A 14,955-nucleotide genomic window follows, 5' to 3' on the forward strand; every position below is an offset into this window, starting at 1 on the left:
ATAAAAACCATATCATTTTCCCAATAGATGCAGAGAAAGCTTTGGAAAAAATTCAACATCCATTTATGATTAAAAAAAAAAAAAAACTCTTCAGAAAGCAGGCATAGAAGGAACATACCTCATCATAATAAAAGCCATACATGATAAATCCACAGCAAACATTATCCTCAATGGTGAAAAATTGAAAACATTTCCCCTAAAGTCAGGAACAAGACAAGGGAGCCCACTCTCACCACCACTATTCAACACAGTTTTGGAAGTTTTAGCCACAGCAATCAGAGAAGAAAAACAAAAGTAATACAGGTTGGAAAAGAATAAAACTCTCAGTTTGCAGATGACACGATCCTCTACATAGAAAACCCTAAAGACTCCACCAGAAAATCACTAGAGATAATCAATGAATATAGTAAATTTTCAGGATATAAAATCAACACACAGAAATCCCTTGCATTCCTATACACTAACAATGAGAAAACAGAAAGAGAAATTAAGGAAACAATTGCATTCACCATTGCAACAAAAATAATAAAATACTTAGGAATAAATGTACCTAAAGATACAAAAGACCTACATATAGAAAACTATAAAACACTGGTGAAAGAAATCAAAGAGGACCCAAATAGATGGAGAAATATACCATGCTCATGGATCAGAAGAATCAATTGAGTGAAAATGAGTATACTATCCAAAGCAATTATACTATTCATTGCAATCCATATCAAGGTACCAATGGTATTTTTCAGAGAATTAGAACTAATAATTTCACAATTTGTATGTAAATACAAAAAACCTGGAAGAGCCAAAGGAATCTTGAGATAAAAGAATGGAACTGGAGGAAACAACCTGCCTGACTTCAGGTTCTACTACAAAGCAACAGTCCTAAAGACAGTATGGTGCTGGTACAAAGACAGAAACATAGATCAGTGGAACAAAACAGAAAGCCCAGAGATAAATCCGTGCACCTATGGACACCTTACCTTTGACAAAGGAGGCAAGAATACACAATGGAGAAAAGACAATCTCTTTAACAAGTGGTTCTGGGAAAACTGGTCAACCACTTGTAAAAGAATGAAACTAGAACACTTTTTAACACCATACACAAATATTAACTCAAAATGGATTAAAGATCTAAATGTAAGATCAGAAACTATAAACCTCCTAGAGGAAAACATAGGCAAAACACTCTCTGATGTAAATCATAGCAGGATCCTCTATGACCCACCTCCCAGAGTAATGGAAACAACAGCAAAAATAAACATATGGGACCTAATTAAACTTAAAAGCTCTTGTACGACAAAGGAAACTATAAGCAAGGTGAAAACCTTCAGAATGGGAGAAAATAATAGCATATGAAGCAACTGACAAAGAATTAATCTCAAAAATATACAAGCAACTCCTGCAGCTCAATTCCAGAAAAAATAAGCGACCAATCAAAAAATGGGCTGAAGAACTAAACAGACATTTCTCCAAAGAAGACATACAAATGGCTAACAAACACATGAAAAGATGTTCAACATCACTCATTATCAGAGAAATGCAACTCAAAACCACAGTGAGATACCATCTCACGCCAGTCAGAACAGCTGCTATCAAAAAGTCTACAAGTAATAAATGCTGGAGAGGGTTCAGAGAAAAAGAATCCTCTTACATTGTTGCTGAGAATAAAAAATAGTACAGCCACTATGGAGAACAGTGTGGAGATTCCTTAAGAAACTGGAAACTGAACTGCCACATGACCCAGCAATCCCACTGCTGGGCATACACACCCAGGAAACCAGAATTGGAAAAGACACGTGTACCCCAACGTTCATCACAGCACTGTTTACAATAGCCAGAACATGGAAGCAACCTAGATGGTCATTGACAGACGAAAAAATAAAAAGCTGTGGTACATATATACAATGGAATATTATTCAGCTATTAAAAAGAATGCATTTGAATCAGTTTTAATGAGGTGGATGAAACTGGAGCTTATTATATTGTGTCAAGTAAGTCAGAAAGAAAAACACCAATACAGTATATTAATGCATATATATGGAATTTAGAAAGATGGTGATGATGACCCTAGATGTAAGACAGCAAAAGAGACAAAGATGTAAAGAACAGACTTTTGGACTCCATGGGAGAAGTCGAGGTTCGGAAGATTTGAGACAATGGCATTGAAACATGTATATTATCATATGTGAAATCGATCATGAGTCCAGGTTCATTGTATGAGACAGGTTACTCAGGGCTGGTGCACTGGGATGACCCTGAGGGATGGGATGGAGAGGGAGGTGGGAGGCAATGTCAGGATGGGGAACACATGTAAACCCATGGCTGATTCATGTGAATGTAGGACAAAAAAACCACCAGAATTTTGTAAAGGAATTTGCCTCCAATTAAAATAAATTTTAAAAATGCACAAAATATATTGGAAATTGTTTAAAGATCAAATACAAGGCCAAATATTATAAAAAATCTTAGTGGAAAACATAGACAGAACACCCTTATAGATAAATCATAGCAATATCTTTTTAAATTTACCTTTTATTTTTTATTTTTATTTTTTAATTTTATTTTATTTTTAAACTTTACATAATTGTATTAGTTTTGCCAAATATCAAAATGAATCCACCACAGGTATACATGTGTTCCCCATCCTGAACCCTCCTCCCTCCTCCCTCCCCATACCATCCCTCTGGGTCGTCCCAGTGCACTAGCCCCAAGCATCCAGTATCGTGCATTGAACCAGGACTGGCATCTCGTTTCACACATGATATTTTACATGTTTCAATGCCATTCTCCCAAATCTTCCCACCCTCTCCCTCTCCCACAGAGTCCATAAGACTGTTCTATACATCAGTGTCTCTTTTGCTGTCTAGTACACAGGGTTATTGTTACCATCTTTCTAAATTCCAAGAGTATGAAAATAAACACAATGATAAACCAATGGGACTTAATTAAACTTAAAAGCTTTTACAAAGCAAAGAAAACAATAAACAAAATGAAAAGATAACTGTTGTTGTGAAGGAGACTTTCTGAATTACAAAGGCCTCCACATTCCCACAGTGGAGTGTGATAAGCTGGGATACAGTGTTACATTCAGTCTTTATGTCTCTGTTGGTGCCTCTTGGCTGTGACAATTTCTCATACTTTCCTCATTTTTTTATGACCTTAACAATGTTGAGGAGTACTGCCCTGTTCTAAACACTGAGTCTTCTGCTTCAGTAGGCTAAAATGGAAAGGGATAGTAGGGGAGCCACTTCAGGTTCATAAAAAAAAATTCAGCTTAGAGGCATATTATATATCTTAATCCATTTTGGCCAATAATGAAGATAAAATAAAAAGAAGAGGAAGTCTTGGGGCATTACCCAGGAGATGGGCCTGAAGATCTAAAGTGGTAGAACCGAGTTTAATAGACTGAAAAAATAGAGAACTCCCGACTCCACAGAATATTAATTGGTTTAATATTTCCCAAAGGTCTGCATCTCAACAACTAAGATCTGGTTCCTCCCAAAGGCCAGCAAGCTCCAGTGCCAGATTATGCATGCCAAACAGCTAGCAAAATAGGAACTTGATCCTACCCATTAGCAGACAGGGTGAGTGTGTGTATGTTCAGTCACTTCAGTCATGTCCAACTCTGCGAGCCTGCTAGGCTCCTCTGACCATGGGATTCTCCAGGAAAGAATACTGGAGTGGGTTGCCATGTCATGGGATGGTCCTGACCCAGGGATTGAACCTGGGTGTCCTGCATTGTAGGCCAATTCTTTATTGCTGAGCCACCAGGGAAGCCCAGCAGACAGGCTGACCAAAGCAATAACAGACCCACAGACACCTCAAAACATACGACTAGATGTGGCACTGCCCTTCAGAGAGACAAGATCCAGCTCCACTCACCATCATACAAGTGCCAGCCTCCCAAATCATGAAGCCATCATAAGACACTGGTCCAACCCCACCAACTGGGAACAGACTCCACAAGTAAGAGGAACTATAATCTGGAAGCATGTGGAAAGGAGACCCAAAACACAGTAGATTAAAATGAAGGGACAGAGAAACATCCCACAGTGAAGGAATATGCTAAAACCCCACAAGACCAAATAAATGAAGAGGAAATAGACAATCTAGCTGAAAAATAATCAAGAGTAATGATAGTAAAGATGATCCAAGACCTCAGAAATATAGTGGAAGTACAGATAAACAGAACAGAGGCACAGACTGAGAAGAGACAAGAAAGTCTTAAAAAGGAACTAGAAGAGATAAAGAACAGACAATCATCAATGAACAATACAATAACTGAAATTTTTAAAAAATACACTACAGGAAACCAATAGCAGAATAACTAAGGATATAATAAGAGTGTATAAGTGAGCTGGAAGATACAATGGCGGAAATAATTGAAGCAGAACAGAATAAAGAAATAAGAAAAGAAATGAGGACAGGCTTAGTGACTTCTGGGACAACATTAAGCACAACATTCAAATTATGGGGGTCTCAGAAAAAGAAGAGAAAAGCTAGGGTATGAGAAAATATTTGAGGAGATTACAGTCAAAAACCTTACCCAACATGAGAGAGGAAATAGCCACCCAAGTCTCAGGAGCCCAAAGTGTCCCATACAGGATAAACCCAAAGGAAAACACCCCGAGACACATATTAATCAAAGTAACAAAAATTAAGCAAAAAAAAAAAAAATTAAAGGTGGCAAGGGTAAAGCACCATATAACATATATAGGTATCCCCAGAATTTAACAGCTGATCTTTCAGCAGAAACTCTTCAGGCCAGACGGGAGTGGTGGGATATATATACAGTAAAAAAAAAAAAAAAAATGATGAAAGGGAAAAAAACTACAACAAAGATTACTCTATCCAGCAAGGATTTCATTCAGATTCAACAGAGAAATCAAAAGCTTTACAGATAAGCAAAAGTTAGAAGAATTCAGAACCATCAAACCAGCTTTAAAACCAATGGTAAGGGAACTTCCTTAGACAGGAAACACAAGTAAAGAAAAGACCTACAAAAACAAACCCAAAACAAAAAAGTAAATGGTAACAGGATTATGCATAACAATAGTTACCTTAAATGTAAATGAATTAAATGTTCCAACCAAAAGACACAGACTGGCTGAATGGATAGAAAAACAAGAACTGTATACATGCTGTTTACAAGAGACCTACTTCAGACCTCGGGACACATAAAGACTGAAAGTGAGGGGCTGGAAAAAGATATTCCATGGAAATAAAAATCAAAAGAAAGCTGGAGTAGCAATACTCATATCAGATAAAATAGACTTTAAGATTAAAAACTTAAGGAAAGATAGTACATAATAATGAAGATATCAATCTAAGAAGAAGATATAACAATTATAAATATATATGCATCAAACATGGGAACACAATACATAAGGCAAATGCTAACTGTATAAAAAGGGAAATGACAGTAACAAAATAATAGTGGAGGACTTAACACCTTACTCAAACCAAATGACAGATCATCCAAACATAAAATTAATAAGGAAACACACATCTTAAATAACAGCTTGTAACAGGAGAACCTAATTGATATCTACGGGACATTACAATCCCAAACAGTAGAATACATTTTTTCTCAAGCACACATGGAACATTTTCAAGGATAGCTCACTTCTTGGGTCACAAATCAAGCCTTGGTAAATTTAAGAAGCTGAAATTGTATCAAGCATTTTTTCTGACCATGACACTATAAGATTAGATATCAAGTACAGAAAATAATATAAAAACACACAGAGGCTAAACAGCATACATCTAAATAATCAAGAGATCATAGAAGAAATCAACCAGGAAATAAAAAAAAAATCTAGAAAGAAACAAAAATGAAAAGATGGCAAGCCAAAGTCTATGGCATGCAGCAAAAATGGTGATAAGATGGAAATTTATAAAAATAAAAGTTTACCTCAAGAAATGAGAAAAAACATCAAATAATAAAATGTAATCTTACAATTAAAGCAAAAAGAAGAAGAAAAAAATAATAAAACCCTGGAGTTATCAGAATGAAATAAATCATAAAGATCAGAGCCAAAATAAATGAAAAAATATGAAGGAAACAATAGGAAAGATCAATAAAATTAAAAACTGGTTCTTTGAAAGATAATATTTGACAAACCATTAGTTAGAGTCATCAAGAGAAAAAGGGAGAAAACTTAAGTCAATAAAGTTAGAAATAAAAAATGAAAAGTTAGAACAAATAACACAGAAATAGAAAGGATCATAAGAGACTACTTTGAGCAACTATATCCAATAAAATGGAAAATCTGGAAGAAATGAACAAATATTTAGAAAAGTGTAACCTTCCAAGACTGAACCAGGAAGAAATAGGAAGTATGAACAGAAAAATCACAAGCAATGAAATGAAAACTGTAACAAAAAATCTTCCTACAAACAAAACCCCAGGACTTGATGACTTCACAGCTGAATTCTGTCAAACTTTTAGAGAAAGTTTATGCAGGTCAGGAAGCAACAGTTAGAACTGGACATGGAACAACAGACTGGTTCGAAATAGGAAAAAGAGTACATCAAGGCTGTATATTGTCACCCTGCTTATTTAACTTATATGCAGAGTACATCATGAGAAACGCTGGACTGGAAGAAGCACAAGCTGGAATCAAGATTGCCAGGAGAAATATCAATAACCTCAGATATGCACATGACACCACCCTTATGGCAGAAAGTGAAGAGGAACTCAAAAGCCTCTTGATGAAAGTGAAAGTGGAGAGTGAAAAAGTTGGCTTAAAGCTCAACATTCAGAAAACGAGGATCATGGCATCCGGTCTCATCACTTCATGGGAAATGGATGGGGAAACAGAGTAAACAGTGTCAGACTTTATTTTTGGGGGCTCCAAAATCACTGCAGATGGTGACTGCAGCCATGAAATTAAAAGATGCTTACTCCTTGGAAGGAAAGTTATGACCAACCTAGATAGCATATTCAAAAGCAGAGACATTACTTTTCCAACAAAGGTCTGTCTAGTCAAGGCTATAGTTTTTCCTGTGGTCATGTATGGATGTGAGAGTTGGACTGTGAAGAAGGCTGAGCACCGAAGAACTGATTCTTTTGAACTGTGGTGTTGCAGCAGACTCTTGAGAGCCCCTTGGACTGCAAGGAGATCCAACCAGTCCATTGTGAAGGAGATCAGCCCTGGGATTTCTTTGGAAGGAATGATGCTAAAGCTCAAACTCCAGGAATTTGGCCACCTCATGCGAAGAGTTGACTCATTGGAAAAGACTCTGATGCCAGGAGGGATTGTGGGCAGGAGGAGAAGGGGACGACAGAGGATGAAATGGCTGGATGGCATTACTGACTCGATGGACGTGAGTCTGAGTTAACTCTGGGAGTTGGTGATGGACAGGGAGGCCTGGCGTGCTGCGATTCATGGGGTTGCAGAGAGTCAGACACGACTGAGCAACTGAACTGAACTGAACTGAACACATATCCTGCTCAAACTCATTTAAAAAAAATTGCAGAGGTGGGAGAGGGTGGGATGATTTGGGAGAATGTCATTGAAACATGTATAATATCATATAAGAAATGAATCGCCAGTCCAGGTTTGATGCAGGATACAGGATGCTTGGGGCTGGTGCACTGGGATGACCCAGAAGGATGGTATGGGGAGGGAGGTGGGAGGAGGGTTCAGGATGGGGAACACGTATACACCTGTGGCAGATTCATGTTGATGTATGGCAAAACCATTACAATATTGTAAAGTAATTAGCCTCCAGTTGCAATAAATAAATTAAAAAAAAAATTCCTAGGCTTTCAAATGTGTATTCTCAACACTTGAACTTTAACGAACTCTTCTTCCTTTTCAAATAAGCTAAGAACAGCTGTGCACTCCAGCATGAGTCACCCAGGTCACAATTCCCTGTTGATTTTGTAATAAAATGCTGCTGATCCAAAATAAACAATTGCAGAGGGAGGAACACACACCAAGTAATTCAATAAGGCTGAAAGCTTATGGTGAATGATGTTGGACTCATGATCTCTGAAGATTTAGCTTCAGGATCAGAAACCAGGCTTGATCCCTCAAGAGCTTTTGTGTAGCAGAGTTTTATTAAAGTGAAAAGGGACAGAGAAAGCTTCATCAGAAGGGGGACAGAGAATGCCCCCCTCACTAGTCTAAGCAAGGAAGCTATATACTTTTTGAAATTGGTTATTACAATAAATCAAAAGAATGTCCCAAGGTTGTAAATATCTTACCAGACCCACTCCCATAATATACATTTTAAGATAACAGGATTAGTCAGAAGGTTCTCAAAAAGGAGAAAATTTGTCCTCAAGCAGGATACATTGTTGTTATATAATCCTTACTAAGACTAAGGAATGTAGGAAAAAAAAAGTTTTTCCTTTTCTCCTCCTTGAGAATTCCGGACACTTATCTCCTCCTTGAGAGCCCCAGACTCCTTTCTCCTCCTCATTGAGGAACCCGGACTTCTTATGAACCTGCCTATTGACTCTCTCAGCCCCTCCTTTTCTTTTAGGAGAATTATGTTGTCAACTGAAAGGGGCATTGTTTTCATTCCATAACTACTTCCTGCTCTGAGGGGCATTGTCTCTAAATTGTTGAGACAACATATTCTCCTAAACCTCATATTGAGGGTCTCTGATCCAGGGGGCCCAAGTAATAGTTGGAGGAGGCTGTGGCACTCGTAGGAGCCTGGGAAACCATTTGTAACTTAAAAGCTTTCAGATGGTTAGAAACAGATCCAGTTATACATTTACAGATGCAGGGATCAAACAGTAAAAACAGAACATTAGAATTATTATGATTAAGATAGTTTTCCACCATGTGGAGCTAGTTAATGTTTCTCAAAGTGAGGTGACTGAGGCTTCAGGAGAATCCATAGCTTGAATAATCTTGTTCATGTGTTTAGTAAACTGAGTAACATTAATATTCATATCTGGTATATATGTACATCATTGGGTATGAATAATAGCACAAGTTTCTCCTTGTGCAGCCAATAGAATATCTCAGGCCAATCTGTTTTGTAAAACCAGCTTTCTAATTTGTATTTGTTCTGTGTCTTGTTAAGCCTGTTGAGTAAAGTTAGAGCATGAACTCATAGCATAACACCTGTAGTTCTCAGAGAGTGAACAAATATTGCAGCCAGATAATCATACCAGTGAAATACAGACTTTGCCCAATTAGTTTTAAGGTATGGCAGATTAGCAGGCTTCTCTGGAAACTCTGAAAATATGAAGCCATGAGTAAAAGCTAGGCCTAGGGTTCATCTCCCTATACAGCCAGGGGGAAGCCACACCCATAGATAAGAGCCACATATCCAGTAGGTCCCGTTTGGAGCAAACCAGCATGACTGAGGGGTCCAGTCCCAATCAGTGTCTGGCCAGGCAAAAGGATGACCTGAACTGGGATTGAAAAATACAGGAATGATTACATTGCATATTTCTTGAGGCCAAAAAGTCCCAATTGTTTCCAGTCATTATAATTAAGTTGTCAGCCAACTTCCACGGATGGCTCTGTTAGTTCCCAGCATATGGGAGCGTTAGATTGTAGGTGTCCCTTTTCAGGAGTTAGCTATATGGCCTCATCCCATATTTGATAAGCATCAGGTAGAAAATCACCAGATCTAGACCCATTCACTTTCTTATGTACAGCAAAATAGTCATTAAACCAAGTTAAAACATAATCAGAATTAAAAGTTACATTATGTGCATAGTTACATCAGTCCATCTTAAGATTGCTAGATGTCATTGGATCAAGAAGAGGCATCACATATGATTGCTGTTGGGGAACGTATGCATAGAGTTGAAGAAAGTCCTTTCCTTGAAGTGGAGAAGCCCACCATGGGAATCCTTCAGTAGATGAGGAGGATTGGTCCACAGACCCAGAAATTAGACAGATTATGGAGGCTGGGTCAGGGCTCACCTCCCAGAGTTCTCATAATGTCTGTTGAAAAGCTGAAAGCTCACATAATTAATTCTAAGGCTTTAGGATCTATGACAATATCTGTGTGCAAAAACAGTCTGTCATAGAGACAGTCCCTTCTTTTTTAGGGGCAGTTCAAGACATCATTAAAGCTATGGGTATAACTTTAAACCAACTTTCTTGTGTTTCTCTCTATGCACATGTCTCTTAATAATGTCATTAGCATTTTCTACCTTTCCTGAAGATTGGGGTCTCCAGGAACAGTGGAAGTGATATTCTATTTCTAGAGCTGTTGACACCCCTTGAGTTACAGCAGCTTTAAAGGCATAGCCACTGTTGCTCTGGAGGCTCTGTGGCAGCACAAATCCGGGAATAATTTCATGGATTAAAATTTTTTTTTTTTTTAAATTTTATTTTATTTTTAAACTTTACTCCTTAGCCTGTTTATTACAGCAGGGATAGGCCTCAATCCATCCAGTAAAAGTGTCCACCCAGACCTGTAAGCAAGAAAATCCATTTGTTTTTGGCATATGAGTAAAAGGAACCACAGCCTCATTTATTATTCATAAATCTTGAACTAGTCTCTATTTATCATTTTATTTTTTCATACCCAAAATAGGAGTGGTGTATGGACTATTACAGGAAGTTAATAGCCTCTGTTCCTTTAAATTTTCAATGATGAGTTTTAACCCTTAGCCTCAGGCTTTAGTGGGTACTGCTTTTGATGTGGAACTATGTGGGAGTCTTTGAGCTTGATAATGACAGCAACAGCATTTTGTACTCGAGCCACAGTTTTTCCATCAGCCCATATTTAGGATTTACATTTTGTTCAATTAATGGGAGAGAAAGAGTAGGCTCCATATTCATGAAAACAGAGGCCACACCCAGCTTGGACCTTGCTCAGTATATCCCTCCCTGAAAGGGGTGAGGGAGACTCTGGCACAATTAGAAACTCATGAGAAAACAGCACAAGAGTCCTTGTTGCAGCTTAAAGGACAACTGAAACAATAACATTTGGCTCATCCAGACAGCCCCATTAAGGTAGTCGATCAGGAGGAAAGCAGACCAGGGGCTTCAGTGAGCACAGAGAAAGTTGCACCAGTGTCCAAAATAAAATCAACTGATTGGCCCCCACAGTTATTAATACTTGAGGTTCCTCAGGTGTAATTAGGATGGGAGCTTGTGTGGGGACCCCTGGGCATCTTCAGTCCCAATTGCCTTGAGAGTCCAACCGCTGGGCCTATGTCTTGGAGGGCAGTCTCTCCTCAGGTATGGTTCTTTACAGACCAGACATGGAGCAGGGTTGGCTTAGATGTCCCTCCTTTCCACAGTAATAACAAGTCCATCCCTTATCACCTGGGTCCCTCTGGGCATTTTTCCTCAGGCTGTTTCAGAGTATATCACTGAAGCCGTGCTGGGGCTTCAGTCTTTGCCTGGTTCTTTTTTGCCTTTTATTTTCCTCCTCATATTCTCTATCATAATATACTGTCTGAGCCAGCTGCAACAGTTTTTCTAAAGACTGATTCAGTCCAAACACCTGTTTTAGTAGCTTACAGTAGATAGCTGGAGACAACTGAGTGATAAATCTATCTTTGAAGATTATTTCTCCTTCTGAATTTTCCGAATCAATGACAGTAAACTTGTGGAGAGCCTCCAGTCTATCTAGGAGTTTACTAGGAGTTTATCCCTGTTCTATGTCAGCCAACTTAGCATAATTTTAAAGTCTTAGTGTGCACTCGCTTGAGTCCTTTAAGAATACATCTGACAAAGTGGCTCTGTTATGAAAACTGCTTTACTCCCAGTAGGAAGGAGGGTATTTCATGTTCCCTCTTTCCCCTTGTCTCACATTCAAGCCTTTCATCTCCAAAAGTAGTAACTTTCCCCAGAACTCAAGCTCTCGAGTCAGGAGTCAGCAGCACCTGTCCCAAGACACACTTTACATATCTCCAAGTAAGGTCAGGTCATAAAGTCAGTCTTGTAGAGGCTTCTATGTACTTTTTGGATCCTCTAAATAGTCTCGACCACAATTGGGACTGCTTGAATTTCTACTGAGACTGAGGCAACCTCTTCTGGAAGGGTGCCCTGATTCTTAGCCTGTTCAGTTGGGAACCCTGGATACTGGGGCCAAGTAAGAGGACAGGAGTCAGCTGTAGGTTTCACACCCAAATCTGCACCCTTAAGACACAAGTCTGGCATGTCTCACAGAGAGATAAAGAGCAACATAAATGGCACTTATAACTTTTTGTTTTCTACAGAATTGGTATAATTGTAAAACAGTATTATAATTAAGAGACCCTTCAACTTGCCAGTGTTCCTCGTCTTCCAAAGGATAGTGTGGCCATTAAGTATCACAGAAGAAGATCATGTGTGCCGTTTTTTAAAATTTGGGGATCAAACTTGTCCTAGTTTTATTTTATTTTATTTTTTTGGAATACATTTTAAAGGAGTGGTTCTGGAACTATTAGCTCCCATCTGTAAGAGGGAAAAAAGCAACATCTACAGCTGTGGTTTTCTTTCCACAGGAGGCATCCCTCCCTGCTCTAGATGGGGGCATATACAGACTTTCCACCTAAGCTTTCCTTTCCTGGTTGGACTTAGTCTGTCCCTTACTGACACAAGTGCCTTACTTGTCCCTCCCAGTTCTATCACTGAGGTGGGGTGGAGATGCATCAGAGGTAGACCTAATGGTATCCCAGATTGATTTTCAGTTCCTTACCACCAAGACTTTGATTTGCCCTTTTCCTCTGATGCCACCCGGGGTGGAGCAGAGTAGCTCTCTGGAATGTTTCCCAAGCTAGGACTACTATGGGAAGCATCCATGTTCTGTATGCCTACACACATTCCTGAGTACAGTCCTGATCACAGTAGAAGCAGTGAGTCATAAAGGGATAAACAACAACCAAGACGTCCCTTCTGAGTGTCACCACACCAGTATATGTGATAGTAAAAGAGATTGGCCAGTGAGCAAAAAGTGATTTTTGCCCTCAAGATACTAGGGCCAATATTTCCAGTTCATGTCCACAGCTTCCACAAAAGAAATATCTAAGGAGTTGAGACAGAAGCCATTCAAGAGCTTTCTCTGGTCTGCCGAGAGCTAGCACTACCAAAGGAAGAAGCCCACTACACTTCCAATCTGAGCAGATCCTGCAATGCCCGATCTGTGTCCTTAAAAACCTAATGGTCAACAGTAATGCTTGTATCCACACAGATCAGAAGCACAGCCATGACAAAAATTCACATTCAGGTTGGGGGCCCTTGAGGCAGACAGCCAAGAGAGTGACCTCTAGCTTAAGAGACGTTCCTGAAGCTAGAGCTCCGCTTCACTCCCAAACATGCTCTTGCAACTTTCAGCTCCTAGCAAGGCTAGGTGCCTCCATACAGGGGGTCTAAGTAAAAGTACACATTAATGGCATGGATCACCAGTCCCTAGGGAGTCTATGAACCAACAGAGTAGGTTAGTAGTTCTAATTCCCCCCACAGTTATGAAATGGTCAAAGAGACCAGTAAAAGGAGACTGAGAAAAGAAAGTTCAGTCCACATGCTTTGCGCATTTCTGGCTTCTCCCTTCACAGGGATATTGGGTGTCTCTTAGCGTTGGCAGGTCGGTATAAAGCCCCTGACAAGGATCCCCTTTCTGGGACTGCCTTCAGTCATCACAAAGCACCATGAAACCAGAGAGCAGGGCTCATTTCTTGCTTTGAGCATGGCATGTCATTCATTCACACAAACACACTATAGAGTTAGTAAAGCAAAGCAGAAAAAGTGTATACTGAGAAAGCAGAGAGGCTAGAGCTCTGAGTGTTCTTACCTTGTGCTGAAGATCCTCGATGAGCCTCCAAGATGATAGCTTATGGTGAACGATATTGGATTTGTGATCTCCAAAGAAGAAGATTTAGCTTTGGAACCAGGGACCAGGCTTGATCGGTCAAGAGCTTTTGTATACCAGAGTTTTATTAAAGTGAAAGGGGACAGAGAAAGCTTCTGACATAGACATCAGAAGGGGGACGGAGAGTGCCCCCCTCGCTAGTTTTAGCAAGGGAGTGATATACTTTTTTTAACTGGTTATTACAATAAATCAAAAGAATGTCTCAAAGTTGTAAAGATCTTACTAGACCCACTGCCATAATATACATTTTAAGATAACAGGGTTAATCTGAAGGTTCTCAAGGAGAAACTTGTCCTCACCAGGATACATTGTTGTTAAATAATCTTTACTAAGACTAAGGAATGTAGAAAAAAAAAAAAAAAAAAACTTTGTCCTTTCCTCCTCCTTGAGAATTCCAGACATTTATTTCCTCTTCAAGAGCCCCAGACCCCTTTCTCCTCATCCATAGGGACCCCGGACTTCTTATCAACGTGCCTAGGAATTGACTCTCTCAAGGCCACCATCACCCTGGTATCAAAACCAGACAAATATATCACATTGGGGGTGGTCCTAAGATGGCAGAGGAATAGGACGGGGAGACCACTTTCTCCCCCACAAATTCATTGAAAGAACATTTGAACACTGAGAAAATTCCACAAAACAACTTCTGAATTCTGGCAGAGGGCACCAGGCACCCAAAAAGGCAGCCCATTGTCTTCGAAATGAGGTAGGACAAACTATAAAAGATAAAAAGAGAAACAAAAGTGTTAGGGATGGAGACCCATCCCAGGAGGGAGTTGTAAAAGAAAAGAAGTTTCCAAACACCAGGAAACCCTTTCACTGGCGGGTCTGTGGGGAGCTTTGGAATCTCAGAGGGCAACATAACTTGGAGGAAAAATAAATAAATGAATAAATAAAACCCACAGATTACATGCCTAATGGCAACTCCTAGCACTAGTATCCACCACCAGCAACCGGGGGCTGAACAGGGAGGCACAGGCTGCACTTCTTAGGGTAAGGACCAGGCCTGAATGCCCTGAGGGCATTCTGAGGGAGTTAATGTGAGATAGCAAGCTAAACTGTGGGATAGCCAGAAAGAGAGAGAAAAAAAGAGAGAGAGAGAGAGAGAGAACTTTCCCACAAAAAGCCCTAACCTAAAGCACTGCTGGCCCTGCTCACAGAACAAAGGAC

The 14,955-nt window shown here is 39.5% G+C and overlaps 1 protein-coding gene across 1 annotated transcript in view; it reads right to left on the reverse strand.

Moving 5' to 3' along the window:
* The window catches only part of TENT5D (terminal nucleotidyltransferase 5D), a 287,933-nt gene extending 273,934 nt beyond the window's left edge, over positions 1–13,999 (reverse strand). The window contains exon 1 of the mRNA XM_070783895.1: positions 13,708–13,999. The gene's annotated coding sequence lies outside the window, so the exon portion shown is untranslated. The remainder of the gene's footprint in view (positions 1–13,707) is intronic.
* Between the last annotated feature and the right edge of the window lie 956 nt (positions 14,000–14,955).

Source organism: Bos indicus, chromosome X (assembly GCF_029378745.1).
Source record: "Bos indicus isolate NIAB-ARS_2022 breed Sahiwal x Tharparkar chromosome X, NIAB-ARS_B.indTharparkar_mat_pri_1.0, whole genome shotgun sequence".
Taxonomy (NCBI): domain Eukaryota; kingdom Metazoa; phylum Chordata; class Mammalia; order Artiodactyla; family Bovidae; genus Bos; species Bos indicus.